We start from the raw sequence: 17,537 nt of genomic DNA, 5'->3' as shown, positions 1-17,537 counted from the left end.
TTGAGTCTGTTCTGCCATTTAGTCATGGCTGATAAGTTCCTCAACCCCATTCTCCTGCTTTCTCCCCATAGCCCTTGATCCCCTTGATAATCAGGCACCTATCTGTCTCAGTTTTAAATTTCCTGGCCTCCACAGCATTCTGTGGCAGTGAATTTCACAGATTTAAAACTCTCTGGCTGAAGAAGTTTCTGCAAATCTCCAATTTAAAAGGTCTTGTCTTCATTCTAAGGCTGTGCCCTCGGGGCCTCGTCTCTCCTACCAATGGAAGCATCTTCCCAACAACCATTCAGTCGAGGCCATTCAGTGTTCTGAAAGTTTCAATTAGATCACCCCTCATCCTTCTAAACTCCAAATGAGTATAGTCTCAGAGTCATCAACCGTTCCTCATATTTTAAGGTTTCCATTCCCTGGACCATTCTCGTGAACCTCCTCTGAACACGTTCCAGGGACAGTACATCCTTCCTGAGATATGGGCCCAAGTCTGCACGCAGTACTCCAAGTACGGCCAGACCAGAGCCTTATAAAGCCTCAGAGGTACAGCCCTGTTTTTAGATTCATATCTTTTCACAATAAATGCCAACATTACATTTGCCTTCCTGACTATATAAGGCAAAAACTAAAGACATTTTAAAAAAACACTTGCACCCAGAAGTGGCTTCATCACAAAAGGACCAATGAAATATTTAGTGTCAAATCCATAAGACCATAAGATATAGGGGCAGAATTAGCTCATTCAACCTCCTCAGTCTGCTTTGCCATTCAATTCTGGCTGTGATGTTTCTGAAGCCCAATCGCCAGCCTTCTTCTGAAACCCTTGATCCCCTTATTAATCAAGAACCCATCTCTCTCTCTATCTTAAATAGTCCGAATGACGTCGGCTTCCTGCAATGTTTTCCTCAGATTAACCACTCCCTGTCTGAAGAAATTCTTTCTTACCTTAGTTCTAAAGGTTGGCCTCTTCACTCCGCGACTGTGCCCGCATGTCCTAATCTCTCCTCCTAGTGGAAACATCTTCTCTGTTCCATGTACAATCCTTCCAGGCCTCTCAGTATTCTGTAAGTGCCAATAAAATTCCCTCCCATCCTTCTAAACTCCATCCTAAACAGAACCAAAACCCTCAACCACTCTTCAGATGACAAGCCCTCTCAAGTTTTCAAGTCCTATTCAACTGGATTTGTTAAACAGGCAACATTTCTGATGTATGTAACTACAATAGATCGAGATTTGTTTTTCCCTTCCAAGCTCTAACAGGTGGTTTGCAAGTGACAGGAGTTGAGTCTGGAAGAGGAGCTGGGGGAGTTGCAAGGAAGAAGGGATTTCAACTTTCACACAAGTTCTCAAAGCACAATAGTCTGGATTTTTTTGGGCGATGCGGGGAGGTGGGACATGTAATAACACTGCAAACAGAGTTAGAGAGTCAAGTTTTTCAATATATTTACCGGCAGTGCACAGTCCAATGTTTGGAAAAGAAATATTCCATTGAAGACTGTGTGTTAATGCATGGCCAATCATTCGCTGACAATTAAATTGGAGGTGGGAGGATTAGGAAAATGGCAGGGAGGGAGTTTACCACCTACACATTGCAAAGCTATGTGACATGGGCCAGTTCTCTTTTTCACCTGGGCTCTCCCTGACATCTAAGGACTGCCTCCCTCACTTTCCGCCCACTTACACAACCTCAGTGACAATCAGCATTAACAGTAGGGCTGAGAAAGGTGCTGATCTGCCATCCCTTTCACTGGACTAGCAGCTGTCAAAACTGAGCCAAACCGTCAACTGGTGAGTAACCCGGCAATGATCTCTTTGTTGGTCACCGCTAGAATCGGCCAAGGCCTCCAGGTTGCAGTTCCAGCAGAAGGCCTGCAGCATGAACCACAATCTTCCATCTAAAATTTCTTTTTACAACACTAAGAACAGAGCAAATATTAGAACAACAGCCAACTGTTTCTTTAATGTAAAAGAACAAACTACAGAAGCCGACAAGCTGAAAGAAAAGCAGACATTGCTGGAGAAACTCAACAGGTTTTGCAGCATCTACAGACAGAAAACAGAGTTCACGTTGAGCCAAGTGACAAGTCTTCAGAGATGCGAAGTTCTGAACATGGGAACCTCAACTCAAAATGCCCACTTTGTTTTCTCACCACAGATGCTGCTAAGTTTCAGGAGAAAGTCTCTAAATAATGTTCCTGAAAATGGCGGCCTCCAGAGGTTGCCCTTCACATAGTTGTATTCTGATTAAAGCATCATTTCCTCATACATTGGATCAATACTTACTTTCTGATCTCAGCAACTGTCTCTAGAGGAATTGGATTTTCAAGCTCCTCACAGCTCGGAATGTTAGCATTGTTTCCGCTGCTGAAATTAGTTGTGAAGAATGTCATTTTAAACAAACACTTGTACCCAGTAATTCTTAGCTCATCGGTAGTTTCCTTTGTATTCCTTGTGCTCTGAATAAAGCAAACCTTAACCACATATTGTATTCAAATTTACTCTTTCATGACAGATTTTAGAGAGCATGGTTTCCCATCTACCTTGTAGTTTGCACCGTCAGGTGATCTGCAAATGGTCCTAAAAGTGTTATCAAGTAAATTTGAGGAAACATCCACATCCACAAGAAAATTATCTCCATACACCTGAAAGACATTGAGTCGGCATTTCATGCCATTGAGAGCTAATTTTCTAACAACGGGTCAAGACGCAACTACAGAATATGGTGATTGGTCTCCCCAAAACCCTGAACGATAGTTTACAGGATAAGACCGTGAGACTGGAGTGTGGTTGTAAAGACAGAGAGAGGGACAGAAGGATGTAACAGATTCATATCTTCAACATTTTATATTTGTTGCAAAGTCTAAAAATATCTCAAACAAAGAGCTCCTGGCCCAAATATAGAAGGGCAACCAACTTTCCAATGAAGAACTTCAGATACTGTCTGTTCATACAGGGCTGAATGTCCCAAGTCAACTGGCCTTGGCCTGAGACATGACATTCTTGGCAAAGTGGAGGGGAGTTCAGGAGGAAAGCTGAACTCTCTTCTGCACCATTGTACTGTATTGTCAGCGGTGGGCAAAGTAGCCGGCTTAACGACGCACTGGGCATGAATTAAGTCACCAGCTGAGAGCTGCACATGTCTGTCTCTCTGGCAAATATTGGAGCTCCTCAACTCCTACAGTGGACATTGGCCTGCAGATCTCTTTTGTATAAGCTCAGCAATACCAACCGTAATGACAGCAAAGAAAAGATTGCAGCTCTGCCTCTATTTCATTCTTGGTCAACTGTTTTTATAAAATAGATCACCCTCCAGATGTACTGCGAGTAGGTTTTTCTTCAAAACCTTCACAGGAGATTTGAAAGACACCACAGGCAGACTGAGGGGAGGGGAGAAGGTAGGAACCTCAATTCTTCGACATGTTGTATCCTTAATTCAGAGCTCAGCTATCTAAATGTTTGGCGACAAATGGAGATCTGAATAGTGAATGGATGAGCAATTTTTCACTGAACACTTTTGGATCTTTTCTGTTGATACAACTTTTCTTTTTAAACAAACAAAATCTGTGTAGATTTTTGATACAATCAAGCAACTTTGTTAATGTGACTGCTGCTGTCTCGTGTTTGCTGCATTGCTGTGGGAGGAAGGCCCTCCATAGATCTTACAGGAAGTGCCAGCAGGTTTTTTAACATTGTTGTATTTTGGATGAAACTTAATTATGTCACACATAAGATTAAATCTTACTTTGTGCTCACTGAATCGATTACTGGAATCTCTTCTGCCTCTGAGGTGTCAAAGCTTCCATATCTGCAATTGGTCAGACAGCACAAACTAAGTGATTTTAAACAAGCTTGAATCTACAATTTGCATTCAGCCACTGAAAAACATCTGAAGGTTCAGGATTTCGGCATTTGAAGCCTTGATTACCGAGTTTGTTCATACTTTGCATTCAAACTCCAATTTGGCATTTTACAGCATACTTGCCACTTCCCATACAAGGAGGGAAGAGTAAAGCATTCAATGTGGTTCTGTCTCATCTGATCGTAACTTCAAATCTACATTCCTGCCTCTCCTAATGACCTTTCACCTCCTCTCCCTCAACAAGTATCTGTTTATCTTTGCATTTACAATATTCCAGAGCTCTGCTCTGCATTTAATTGCTTTCCAAATTACTTAACATGTCTGTACACGATCATTTTGTGATTCATGCACGAGGATACCCAGATTCCACTGTATCTCAGAGCAATGCAATCTCCCTCAATAAAAACAAAACTGCTATTCTTTCTGCCAAAATGGACTTCAAATTTACCATATACAACTCTATTTGTCAGATCGTTGACGACTTGCTAAACCTATATTTCTCTGCAGTATTCCGAAGTCCTCTAAGGTTAATTTTTTAGCGCATCTTTGTCACGTCACCAAATCTGTCAGTCACAAATTCATTCCTTCAGAAGTCATGGACTGATCGTCAACACTTGGAAAACTTGGGCAGGAACAGATTTTTAAAATTATACTCATACTATACAATCCTAACCATTTTGAACTCAAGTTAATTCTCTGTCTCAAATAAAAACCTCAGTGAATGAAAACACTCAAGTAAAAAGAGATGAATTCCCTGGATCTAAGTACAGAACACCAAAATAACTGTAGCATCTAGTCAGACTGTTTCTCCCTTTCACCACGGATAAAGGAAAATTTTGAAATGTAGGGTGCGTGTAAGGTGAACGGATGCTATAAACATCCGTTGAATTATGATGATCTTTTAGCCGAATTAAAATGGTTGACTCAAACACTAATCTTAAACACAAAATCTGTCCAATTGGTAAAATGGGTTTGAAATTTGAATGGCATGGAAGCCATTTTGTTGTTGACTTTTTAAAAACTCCAAGAATCTCCCTGCAGATGGAGACTTTCACCAAAAGACAATGGACAAGTTAGAGATCAAAGCAGCCAAAGTAATAAACAGCTACATTGTGAAAGGAGGAGACAGTAAATATAACAGATGATTGTCTTAACCGCAGCTACCTTAGAGTTTAATGAGAACCAAACTCCTCAAATTTCAACAAACCACAGTTTGCTGAGATTCCTTGGTTTTACGGAATTTTCGCTTTACCTTTAAAAGAATACCATCATCTAAGATGACCACCGGCCTAACACAAAAGCAAATAAGAAAGTAATAACCTGCGAAGAATCGTTGTCCACTATCTCACCTCTGAGAGATAACATGAGACACATGAGTGAGCTGTGATGTTTCAAATTCTACGGCAAGAATGGGTCACCTTTTTTTAAAAACTCAGAAGCTTATTGCTGGAATTATTCTGCTGGAACATTTATTTAGTTGGGCAAAGAAAGAGAATATTTTGGCAACAGGCAAAAAGAGAAACCCAAATTCACTTTTGAAAGGTCCAGCTGGATCGATTTCTGCAACCCATTGGGTTCATGAAAGCCAGCTCATTAGCTTACTGCTTTGAAGAAAAATCTAATCATCTCTGGTTATTTGCTGATTTTCTCAAATTTTATAACCATAGCACATTTGGGAAACTTTTCCTACCCAGGGATATCCCTCTAATGTCAGAGGTACATCAATTGAAGGTCAGCAGTGGTGAGAATCGCTTTGTACCCGAACTGAGCTTTGATAAGTTACCCCAAAACACCATTTGTGAAGTACATAAACTGTTCAATGCTCACCCAACGTGCAAAAAACTAATGTATAAAAACTGAGGTGACGAGAGAAACCATCACTGATGTCATTTGAAAAACATTTCACCCATTATTACAGAATTGCGGTATTCCTGCATATTTCAGTTGGAAGCAGACATTCATTTGACCAACATTTCAGTTTTGCAATGAAGGTTCCTCACCCTGGACTCAGCTTCCAAACTTTGATTGTTGTGCCCAACACAGACTTACAGACAATTGATCAGAGATAATGGGAACTGCAGATGCTGGAGAATCGAATTAACAAAGTGTGGAGCTGGATGAACACAGCAGGCCAAGCAGCATCTTTGGAGCACAAAAGCTGGGTCTCGGCCTGACACTCAGCGTGTGTGCTCCTAAGATGCTGCTTAGCCTGCTGTGTTCATCCAGCTCCACACTTTGTTATTACAGACAATTGATAGGCTTCTTTCAATTAAAATAACATTTTTCCATTCACTACATGCAGAAACTTAAACATTCCAAACATAGTTGTAGGAAGCCCCAAACTACATAAAAAGCATTGAAGGAAGTCAACGTCACTGTTTATCTTTAATACCAAGGTCTAGACATTGTCCTAATACATTCACCACACTTTTTAATCGTTGTATTGTACTGGTTCTCGATCGCTTCATTATTGCGAAAAAATAATCAAAAATACATTGGCACCTGTCTCAGCATTATGTTTTGTGAGTATGTTTTATTCACTTCTGTCCCAAATCACTAGCCGGGTGCTTAAACATGATTTGTGCCACCATTTGGGATCAGGGATATTGGAAAGCGATGGGGGCACAAAACAGGAGGGCTGAAGGACTGCTTTGCCTTGTTGTAAACAAACAAGCTCATCAGTCCCACTGCAGTCTCTCTTTATGAAGGACTTCAAGTCTAATTACTTTTAATCAAGTTATTCAAACTTATTATGACACATGACATAGGAGATAGAATTTGAATCTGGACCTTTTGGGCAGAAGGTGTAGGATAAAACCATCTGTGTGGAGGATAAAATCCTCCAGAATACTTTAAAAAATGTGGACTTTTCTGATGAAACTGGATGAAAGTTAAAGCCCAAATTTGCAGAGCTTAACGTCCGAGGGATTGGGGTGCAGGTAAGTTCATGTCTTCAATGAACAAAAAATCGTCTCCCTTACTGAGGGTTGGATGGAGATTCTCAGTTTACTGAGAGTTTGTTTCCATATGGCTAGTTTCAGCGATTCATTGCCAGAAGGATTAATAACAAAAATTACTCGACAGAACATACTTTTCTATCATTACCATTAAACAAAGGAGATGCTCATTAGATTTATGCTCACTTGTCCAGGAGGATGTACAACACACTTTCAGCAGTGGTATATGCTTTGTATGTCGAAAAGAATGTGCGGATGTAGAAACGCTCCTTGTTCATGAGAGCGATTACAAAATTTTCGACGAGTCTTTTTGAGGTCTCAGAGTTAAGAATTTGAACGTTGGAGGTATCGACAGTGAGATGTGATGGAAGCTCATCTCCTGATGCCTACAGAGAGTACGAATTTAAAAAGTAAATGTGATGCAGGAACAACGTTTATTTGTATAGATCTCTGACATGGTAGAAACATTTCAAAATGCTTCACATTTACATAATCATTTAAAAATCACTCCAAGATTCATGAAGCTAAAACTAGGACAGGCCACCAAAAGCTTGGTCAGAAAGATTGGTTTTGAGGACAAAGAGGAGATGTTTTGGAAGAGTGTCGCAGAACTGGGTAGCTGAACACACCAATGACAGAATAAAGAAGATCAAGCATGCAGGCAAGATCAAAGTGGCCGGAATTAGAAGTGCAAAGATATGAGCATTGAAGGGCTGGAGGGGAATACCATTGATGAGGAGATACAATATGTTCAATCCAATGATAAAGCAGCTGGTCACTTCATGTATTACTTGAACCATTCAAAGAAAATACAAAGTTAAAATCAAAACATCACAGAAACATGGCCAGCTAGATTCATATAAAACAGAAATTTGAGCCTTGGAGTTATTTTGTATCGATCTCAAGAATATTAAACCATCATTTTAAGTAAATAAACATTTAATATTAAATCCCTTCAGCTGACCACCCACTATTTCTCAATTTCTACTTCAATCCAGTCATCAGATGGGCCAGAAAGTTTCCACAACAGAGTAAATGTGGAATTATGTACAGCAACTTCTGTCTACAGCTCGAGGCCACAGCAAGCTACCGGAAACAGGACAGTCTGGCTTCAATCCTGTTTGAATTCTCTGCTAACAATATCACTGACTTCACATTTCTGAACAATATTGTTTTTAGGAATCTAATTACTCTTGAAAGCAAGCTTACATAACTGGTAGGAAAACAGAGAGGTGTAAAATGTTTGCTGACTTGGCGGAAAATAGAAGGAGGGAGAAACTGAAGAAAAAGGAAACCTCTGTTTTTTTTTGTTCCACAGCTCGTGCTATGCAAGGTCTCTTCCAATGTGCTGCCTAAGGGTTATCATACTTGATACTGTGGAGTGTGCAAAAGAAATTAAGAACTCTCACAAAGAACTTCATAGTTCAAATCGCATCAAGCACCCCTATATCAAATTCAGTTTCCTTCATGTCAGCAGATGAATATACCTTTGGGATTGGGCAGGGGTCAGGGTGGAGCATGTCAGCAAAGGAGGGAATTGGAGCACTCTTTAAGGAGCCTGATTTGAAATTTGAAATCCAATGTGAACCTCTCAACTTTGCCAGAGTAGCTGGCCGGTTCAGTCAGAATGATGAATTGTCTGTAATCACAGGAAATGTATTTCCAAGACTTGTTCCAAGTAATAGAAAATTGTACAAAATGTGTTTCAATTAAATGAAGTTGTCGTTTTAAGAACTTTACCCCACACAAGTATAAAAAAGCATGACTGAAGAAAAGCATAACCTTCAAACAAAGATAACAAAGTGTGGATAATAAAATGTGAGGCTGGATGAACACAGCAGGCCAAGCAGCATCTTAGGAGCACAAGATGCTGCTTGGCCTGCTGTGTTCATCCAGCCTCACATTTTACTATCTTGGAATTCTCCAGCATCTGCAGTTCCCATTATCTCTAACAAAGTGTGGAGCTGGGTGAACACAGGAGGCCATGCAGCATCTTAGGAGCACAAAAGCTGATGTTTCGGGCCTAGACCCTCCATCAGAAAAGGGGGAGGGGGAGAGGGTTCTGAAATAAATGGGGAGAGAGGGGGAGGCAGATCGAAGATGGATAGAGGAGAAGTTCGGTGGGGAGGAGACAGACAAGTTTCGAGGCAGGAATGGAGCCAGTAAAGGTGAGTGTAGGTGGGGAGGTGGGGGGGATAGGTCAGGCTGGGGAGGTCGGATAGGTCAAGGGGGCGGGATGAGGTTAGACAGAAGGAAATGGGTGTGTGGCTTGGGGTGGGAGGAGGGGATAGGTGAGAGGAAGAACAGATTAGGGAAGCGGGGACGAGTTGGGCTGGTATTGGGATGCGGTAGGGGAAGGGGAGATTTTGAAGCTCAAATTGTTTATGTGTCACCATATTTTGATCCAGTAAGACAAATAACATTAAAAATAAATTGATGTTTTATGACCATGCTGACAATCTCAGCAAGAGAAATTACGTAATGTCCATGTTTAAATATTACAAGAGCAAAACTATTGAATGGTTGCAATACGTTACTAAAATAAAGGCTACCAGCTGTCAATACATTGCTTTCACCATTTTTAATGGTGAAATCTCTGTTCCTTCCTCTCTCACCCTACTTCTCATTCCTTCCATCTGTTCTGCTGTTGTGGTACCAGGCTATCAGCTCCCCTACTCAAATTTACTTCATAATCATTCTTCCCGCTCCTTTCCTTCCCATTCATCGCACGGTGTAACAGAAGAAAGGGCAGGATATCTATGGAAGGATGTGCCCTTCAGTGTTCTAAGTTTTCACAATGCCAGCAAAAAGGAAAAAAAAATAATCGAGCACAGTAAATCACAGTCCCTCAACGCACAGTTTTTGCGGCGATAATTCAAAACTGGTGCATTTTCACAGCATATTGAACATATGCAATTAGTAAGCAATCAACAGGCATGGAGGAAATCTCTCAAGCAGATATTAACATGTCGATAAAAGCAGGATGGAAGAGTTGAAGTTAATTATGCAGTGGAGAAAATCAACTGAAGTGTGCACATTCAGGTTTCAAATATTAAGTAGAGTTCCACATGAACATTGTTTTATTTACCTCTCGTAGTCAAAATGCCACAACACACTAGCTTGCCTGACAGATGACATGTTCTCTTCTTGTTTCAAATTCAGGAACTGGTTTGCAAATCTGGTTCAAGTTTGGACTTTGTTAACTGAAGGTTGCCAGGCACAGCATGTGGCAGAGCAGTGGAATGTGGCCAGTGATTGAAACACCATCTCATGTCCACACTTAACTCCTATTAACACACTCCAGTTTGTGGCTATAAGTTAGTTCTAGTCATGATGATTGTCAAAAATTTACGAAAAACATGTCAGTTACGTTCACCACCCCCACTACACTACATCAAGGGACACAATTCCTCTTCATGATTATGTCGTTGTTCTATGTTCATCATGAATGTAAATTGGGTGACTATTCTATCTCAGTCTTAAATTGAAAAGAAGAATTTGCACGTCGCTTACTTAATTAATACCAATTAGAAAAGTTGAACAGATCTCTATCCTAGTACACAGCATACTTTTGTTACTCCATTTGTCTTACAGTTTGCTTGCTGAATATCTCAGAACTTAAACGATATTTTCTGAATTCATAGGAATAAGGTTTCTTGAGCTTGCTCCATTGTATCACATCATGATGTGTTTCTCTCTTAACTCCATTTATCCACCATTTATCCATTTACCGTGAATACACTGGCATAACATAAATGGCAGTCTTGAAGTTCTGAATGAACCCAACAGACTCCAACTTCAGAAGCTCCAACGGACAACATTTTTGGAAAAACGTCTGTCGCCAGATTTCACACCCAACGGACATAGCTTGGATTTGAAAAGTGCAGCAATAGATATTTCCTGACATAAACAGTCAGTGATTATCACAAGAAAAACCCGCTTGTCTGTTTCAAAGTGACCCACCTTTCGAAAAAAAAAGTCACCATTATCACACCACATCATAGGGCTGTGCTCACATGAGTGAGAGAGAGAGACAGCTGGTGGTTGTTTAACCAGCATGTCAGGCACAGGGAGAAGTTGAGAAGGACAATCCCTCATGGTCAACACAAATGTTGTTTACTCTTTCAATATCATCTTGCTCTTCCTTAGAACAATTGAAACTTTAAAAGGCCAAGTGAGCAGACGAGAGCATCAGCCTTCAAATATTTCAGCTCCCTCAGAATGAAATGGGACAAACCTGTGACCAAATATATAAAACATCTTGCACATCGTGGAAGAACGTGCGAGTGAGTGAGTGTTGGATGGTATATAGGAATATGAAGAATAAGTAATCAGGGGATTGGAATTTGTCATGTGTAAAAAACCAAGGATAGTACAAACCATTTTTATTCAGAGTAGTATGACGGAAATCTGACTGCTTCGGCAAGCTGACTGACCGGAAATAACAGTCAAATCTATAAGATAAATGAAACCATCATGACAGACAAAACAAAATTAAACATGTAAAGAGAAAGACTGCCATAAAAATTAAATACTGGACCAAAAAAGATAAAATGCTGACTTCAGTGTAGTTACATCTGTCCATGATCTGTTTGCTCTTCTGATATCACATTGCTCTTGCTTAGAAAACACAACTCTAAAATCCTAACTAAGCCAACACGGACGTCAGGTTTCAGACTTTTTAGGCCACTCAAAATAAAAATCAACAAAGCTTTCACATCAATATATAAATAAAAATCACTCTACACACCCTGGAAGCACTGTCTCAGAATCTAAAGGGAGTAACCCACAGTCGAGGCAAGGTAGGCTGCCTTCATGCAGGATAGGTTCACCAAGAGCAGTCTCTGGCATTAATACAGGGTAATGGGCACTGCCAGATGGACACCCGAGGCAGTCAGCTTCTCAGAGTCCACACCTCTGCAGTCCAGTGAGTGGGACTCAGTCAGCCCAGTGGGAGACTGAACCCAGTGTGGGGAGTGGGGAGAAAACAGCTGGGAAACTGTAGAGACATCAGTTAGATGTCGGGTCACCTATTGCTCAGTCTGTCAAGGTCGCTCAAGGGGGCTGCCACATCAGTCCTCATTGTGCTCAGTGATATTACACTGAGAAATGTCTGACTCCAGGGTCAGGCTGCTGTCATTGATGCAAGGCTGACAACTATTACTTTTCAGAGGTGTCAATGGACCGCTGCTGTTTTAATCTCGTCGGATATGGGAGGCACGGTGGCTTAGTGATTAGCACTGCAGCTTCACAGTGCCAGGAACCCGGGCTCGATTCCAGGCTCAGGCTGACTGTGTGGAGTTTGCATATTCTCCCCGTGTCTGCATGGATTTCCCCTGGGTGCTCCCACAGTCCAAAGATGTGTAGGCTAGGTGGATCGGCCATGCTAATTTGCCCGTAGTGTTGAAGGGTGTGTGGGTGAAAGGAAGATGGGTCTGGGTGGGATGCTTCAAGGGGCGGTTTGGACTTGTTGGGCTGAAGGGCCTGTTTCCACACCGTAGGGAATCTAATCTAATTTAATATGTCAGAGATGAGTATGAGCAAATGGAACAAAGGAGCAGGAATATTTCCAAGATAACAAAGTGTGGGGCTGGATGAACACAGCAGGCCAAGCTGCTGCAGTTCCCTGCTGTGTTCATCCAGCTCCACACTTTGTTATCTTGGATTCTCCAGCATCTGCAGTCCCCATTGACTCGAAAGGCAAATTTCCATGTGAAGTCTGGAATAAGTGAGTCAATGCCTGACTGAACACAGGGAGACAAGGAACTGGATTGAAGCTTGTGCTTTGTGAAAAATTAATGATAACTCATACCTTTCAGAATCAAAGTGGGTTGGAGTCTGAGGAATGAGAAAGGTGAAGTATCGTCAAACCTAAAAGACAAATGAAAACACCATAAAAGTAAAAGCCAAATTCAACATGAAAAGAGAAAGAGTACGATCACACTTAAATACTAGACCAAAAAATATCAACTGCTGACTTCAGCCTCATTATATATGTCAAATATTCATTTGCCTCTTCACTGTCGACTTGGTCTTCCTTCAACATTTTAACATTTTAACTTGTCAACTGAGCAGCCAGGACATCACCCTTCAGATACTTCAGTTCAAAATGAAACTCAACGAAGCTTTGCTCTAATTCAACTCCTTGAACATTTGGAATGATTTCCCAAAGGGCCTTTTTCATCCAAATACTATTTTTTGGCTGCTGTAATGTAGGAAAGGCACTGGTTAATGTGCAGAAAGCACGTTTTCATGAATAACAATTGGTAATGACTAGTTTCTCCATTGAAACAACATTCACTGAGGGATAAATAGTAGATGATTTATACGGGAGAATTCCATTCTTGTTTTTTTTGCAAATTGTTGTGATAATGGGATCTTGTGGTCATCCGAGATGAACATTTTCCCTGCTAATATCACCTTCAGCAAAGACCAGAAGAAACATTTTGCTCCATCAAAGAGTGGACACAAAAATGTGGCCAATATAATTTTGGTTTTGGCAAGTACTGGAACCATTGTGACCCACAACATACACGCATCAATTCAATCGGGTTACCCCACATTCACATCATTTTTCCAGTTTTCCCGTCTTTGAAATTCGTACTAAAATCCAATTTCTTTACAAATAGTGTCCAGTATATATTGAATTCAAATTACCTCAAAACTCTTCTCACAACCAAGAGTGATACCACGAATGTATTGCTCCTTTCCCTCCGCTTCAATTCGTGTTAGTTCTAATTACACTGACGAGGGAGAGAAAAGAAATAAGCGATGCGCACTTGAAACTGCAGAGCTACAAGTCTGCAATGTTCACCTCACGTTGTTTCAACATGAAGTGAGGACACACAGCAGTTATTGTTTATTCTTGTTTGTGTTTATGACATCACAGGCAAACCATTGTGATGTCACTGGGCTTATTCTTTTTTAAAAGAAAACCTTCCTGAGAAAGAACACAAAACCTGTTCGAGCAGTTACCTGCTGTTTTCCACTTCATCTCCGTGTACGCGGTTGTCATGTGGGGAGGGCTTGTTTGTAAACGTGGGCATCATGTCATGGATGCAGTTTCCCATCTCCGCCATCTTCCCTTAACAGTCTTCCTGGTATATTGCCCATGGGGGTGAAGGCACCAGGAGGCCTGCCCACATGTGACCAATACGTCTATTAATTTATTTGGTGGCCAGACTGGCTGGTCAGCTGTCAAGAGGATGGATGGTCTCATCTGTCCTGAAAGTCCATTAAAAACATCCTGGAGGTTAATTCAACGTTTACATTGACCTTCGAATCCTTTGCACTCCTCTCATCACAGTCACAACAACACTTACTGTTATGTCCTGCATGTTCACCAACTCTCTATTCATGCTCATACATTACCTTCAGTTCCAGAGCCCTTCTCTTATCTATTAGCCACCAGTGTGACACCCTACAAAGTGCCTCTTGGGAATCCAGGTGTTATGCAGCTGTTGGTTTCCTCTTTGCGACCTCACTTGTTTGACTATCAAAAAGGAATGAAATTGTCAAACATGCCTGGCCCCAGGGTGGCCTTGAACTTACCTGCAACTGCCCTGTCTCCATCATGGAATGTCTTCTTCTGGATTGACCACGTTGATTTAATCAGATGATACGATTTTTGTTTTAAAAGCATTGCTAAAACATACTTAATGAAGAGACATTATTAAGCACTTTCCCAACTGATTGAAATCATGTTAACTGGCTTTATTCCTTATTTTTGCTCCTCCTTCTTTCTTACATAGCAGTGTTACAACTGCTAATTTCTACTGAACTCAGACTTTTCCAGAATCCAGGATGTTTTGGTAAACCAGAAACCAAAATATCTACGATGTCTGAAGCTGGGCTCCAGGGGTATTCAGTTTCTTGGAAGGACTGACAAGAAGGAGGAGGTAGGTCAGCTTTGCTGGTTACGGAATAAAATTAATATGGTAATGACAATGGATATTAGTTCTGGTGAAATGGAGTCTGGGTACAGTTTAGAAACATCAAGGGACAGAAATTGACAGTGGTCGATGTATATACACCCCAGTCAACTCGCGTGGTACTTTTAGCAGAAGGCACTAAAAAGGAAATTGAAGACACCAGCAGAAAGAGAGAGCTCTAACTATGATGAAAGGTCACTGACTTCAAGAGTCAGGTGACTTCAGTCTGCATAAAGATTGGGCAAAGCAAATCAGTTATCATTGCATACAGGAGGAATTCCTGACGTACTTTTTAAATTCATTCACGGGATGAGGGCATCACTGGCTAGGGTAACATTTATTACACATTCCTAAATGTCCAGAGAGCAGTTAAGAGTCAACCACATTGCTGTGGGTCAGGAGTTACATGTAAGCAAGAATGGCAGTTTACTTCCCTTAAAGGACAACAGATTCATGCTCATCATTAGACGCTTAATTCCAGGTTTGTATTGAATTCAAATTCCGCCGTCTGCTGCAACTGGATTCAAACACAAGTCCCCAAAGTACTATCTGGGTCTCTGGATTAAGTGTCCAGTGATAACAACCTCAGGCCACTGTCTCCCCAATGAAGTGTGTGCAGTGCGGGTTTCTGGGTCAACACTTTGAGGAACCAACAAGCAAAACTGAAGTTTGAGGTGGGAAGACTGTGTCCATGCCCCCTCGGGGAAGTGAACCTCATTTTCACCCACAGAAGGAAACTAACAAGGACACCTTCCACCGAGAGTGCCAGAGGCTTTCGGAGAGAGCAACCCCCAGAAAGCAGAACTTCACTCACTTGGCTCTACTGTCCCATTCCAGACTCCAAAACTAGAACCTATTTACAGCAACAAATGGAAGTATTTGATGGATGCCCTGGGTTTGTGCTCCTCCCCCATTGCTCACCTGCAGTTTTCCTGCTTCACCTTGTACTTCCAGCCAAACATCACTGATGCCAGCTGCTTCCTGCCATTCCAAATGCTGCTCCTCAAGTGGAAGGACAAACAGCAATGTGGAAATTCACACATATTTCTGGTCTGTGGAGGAAATGATACTGTTATAATTTCAGATAATTTTTAAAGGGCTCTTTTTGACCATTGAAGCAGGGGGTGTACAAACACTATCACAGGCTCGAACTCACAACCACTTGTTTCTGAGACCAGTGCTCTGACCACTGAGCTGTGCAGCCAGGCACAAGACATGGAAAGAGGGTCTCATGTATTGGAAATGGCAAAAGAATAGATAACTGGAGACTATTATATATCAAGACGTAACAAAACCGAAACAGAGCAGAGGGGCATCATGTGCAGAAGGTTGGGAGAATGCAAGGCCGAATCAGACAGTGTCCTGAGTGCCATAAACTGATCTTTCCTGCTGGTCCAGAGATTACGATTCAGTGCCTTCACTGTCGTAGCCTGTTCATGGTTAACATTTAAAGTAATAAATCTGAAATACTGACTGATCTTGAGAAGCAGAATTATGTCATTGATCAGTCAAAATCAATTCACTCCATGTTACAGTTCCACAGCAGCAATGCCAGCTGAAACTGCCTGGCGTGCAATCAGTTTAAAACAAGAATAGAGGGGAGGTCAGGAAAAGTGAAGGGCAATGGTAGTTTGTGAGAGGTGACTGGAGGCCAAGTGGAGCCAGGTTCAATGTGGGTGTTGAAGACCAGTCTTCACTGTTACCCTGGCATACAGATCACATTGGATCAATCACACAAGGATCCTCCTTTGTGTGTTGTCCTTTGCACATCACAACTCGGGTCAGTGCCTTGAGGGGCTCGGATATTTTTAATTTGGCAACTAACTCAGGTCAGTGGTGCACAAACTAAGCTGTGTCGGGACACTATTTAAATGGGTCACCACTCATTGCAATGACCCAGAACTATGCAGAAAGAGGAAGAACACCAATACAAAATCTTCGCTTTGAATGGCTATCCCTGCAATTTCATCCACAGGTACTGACTAAACAGCAACACGAAGAGGACACATTATGCCCTAACACACTGGACACACTGCCACACATCAAGAACATATCAGAACTGACAACTCCTATGACCACTAGGAATTACGGTAGCACACAAGCCCAAAGCCATGCTACGACAAACATTCTCAAGGATTAAAGACACCATACCCACGACATGCAGAACTGACAGTGTTTACAAAATACTGTGCAACGATTGCCACAAACATTATATCAGACAGACAGGAAGGAAACTAGCCGTCAGTGTACATGAACATCAGCCGGCAGCAAAATGACATGACAAACTTTCCCTAATATCAGTACACCCGGATAATGAAGGCCATCAGTTTAACTGGGACAACATAACCGTAGTAGTGCAATCCAAACATAGCCACACATGGGAATTCCTAGAGGCATGGTTCTCAATCCATAATGCAGTCGGCAAACATAAAGAATTGGACCCCATATACAACCCATACAGAACAGAATGCGAAATGACAGAAGTTGCCGGAACAGACCGGGCAGGATAAATTTCAAGTGGAGGAGAACAACATCGCTTCTTCGGAAGTCTCACTCATGACGTTACCTTGCGTGGTGACGAAAAGTCTGAACGAAAACAAGCCAGCTGGGCGAGCAAGTTTCCAACTTTACTTGTTATCTTTACCATTTAATGTGTGGCTCAGTGTCAGTCTTATACACACAGTGTTCTACCCGCTTCTCCTGCTGTACACAAGGTTTCCCAGCAAAAGGCAGCTTTGTGTGGAACACATGCAGTTTCTCCTGACAATGGGTACTGTTGCCATGAGCTGGGATATGAAA

This window comes from Stegostoma tigrinum, chromosome 8 (genome assembly GCF_030684315.1).
Source record: "Stegostoma tigrinum isolate sSteTig4 chromosome 8, sSteTig4.hap1, whole genome shotgun sequence".
NCBI lineage: Eukaryota > Metazoa > Chordata > Chondrichthyes > Orectolobiformes > Stegostomatidae > Stegostoma > Stegostoma tigrinum.
The sequence above is the reverse complement of the archived record's forward strand: the minus strand, read 5'-3'. Positions refer to the sequence as shown.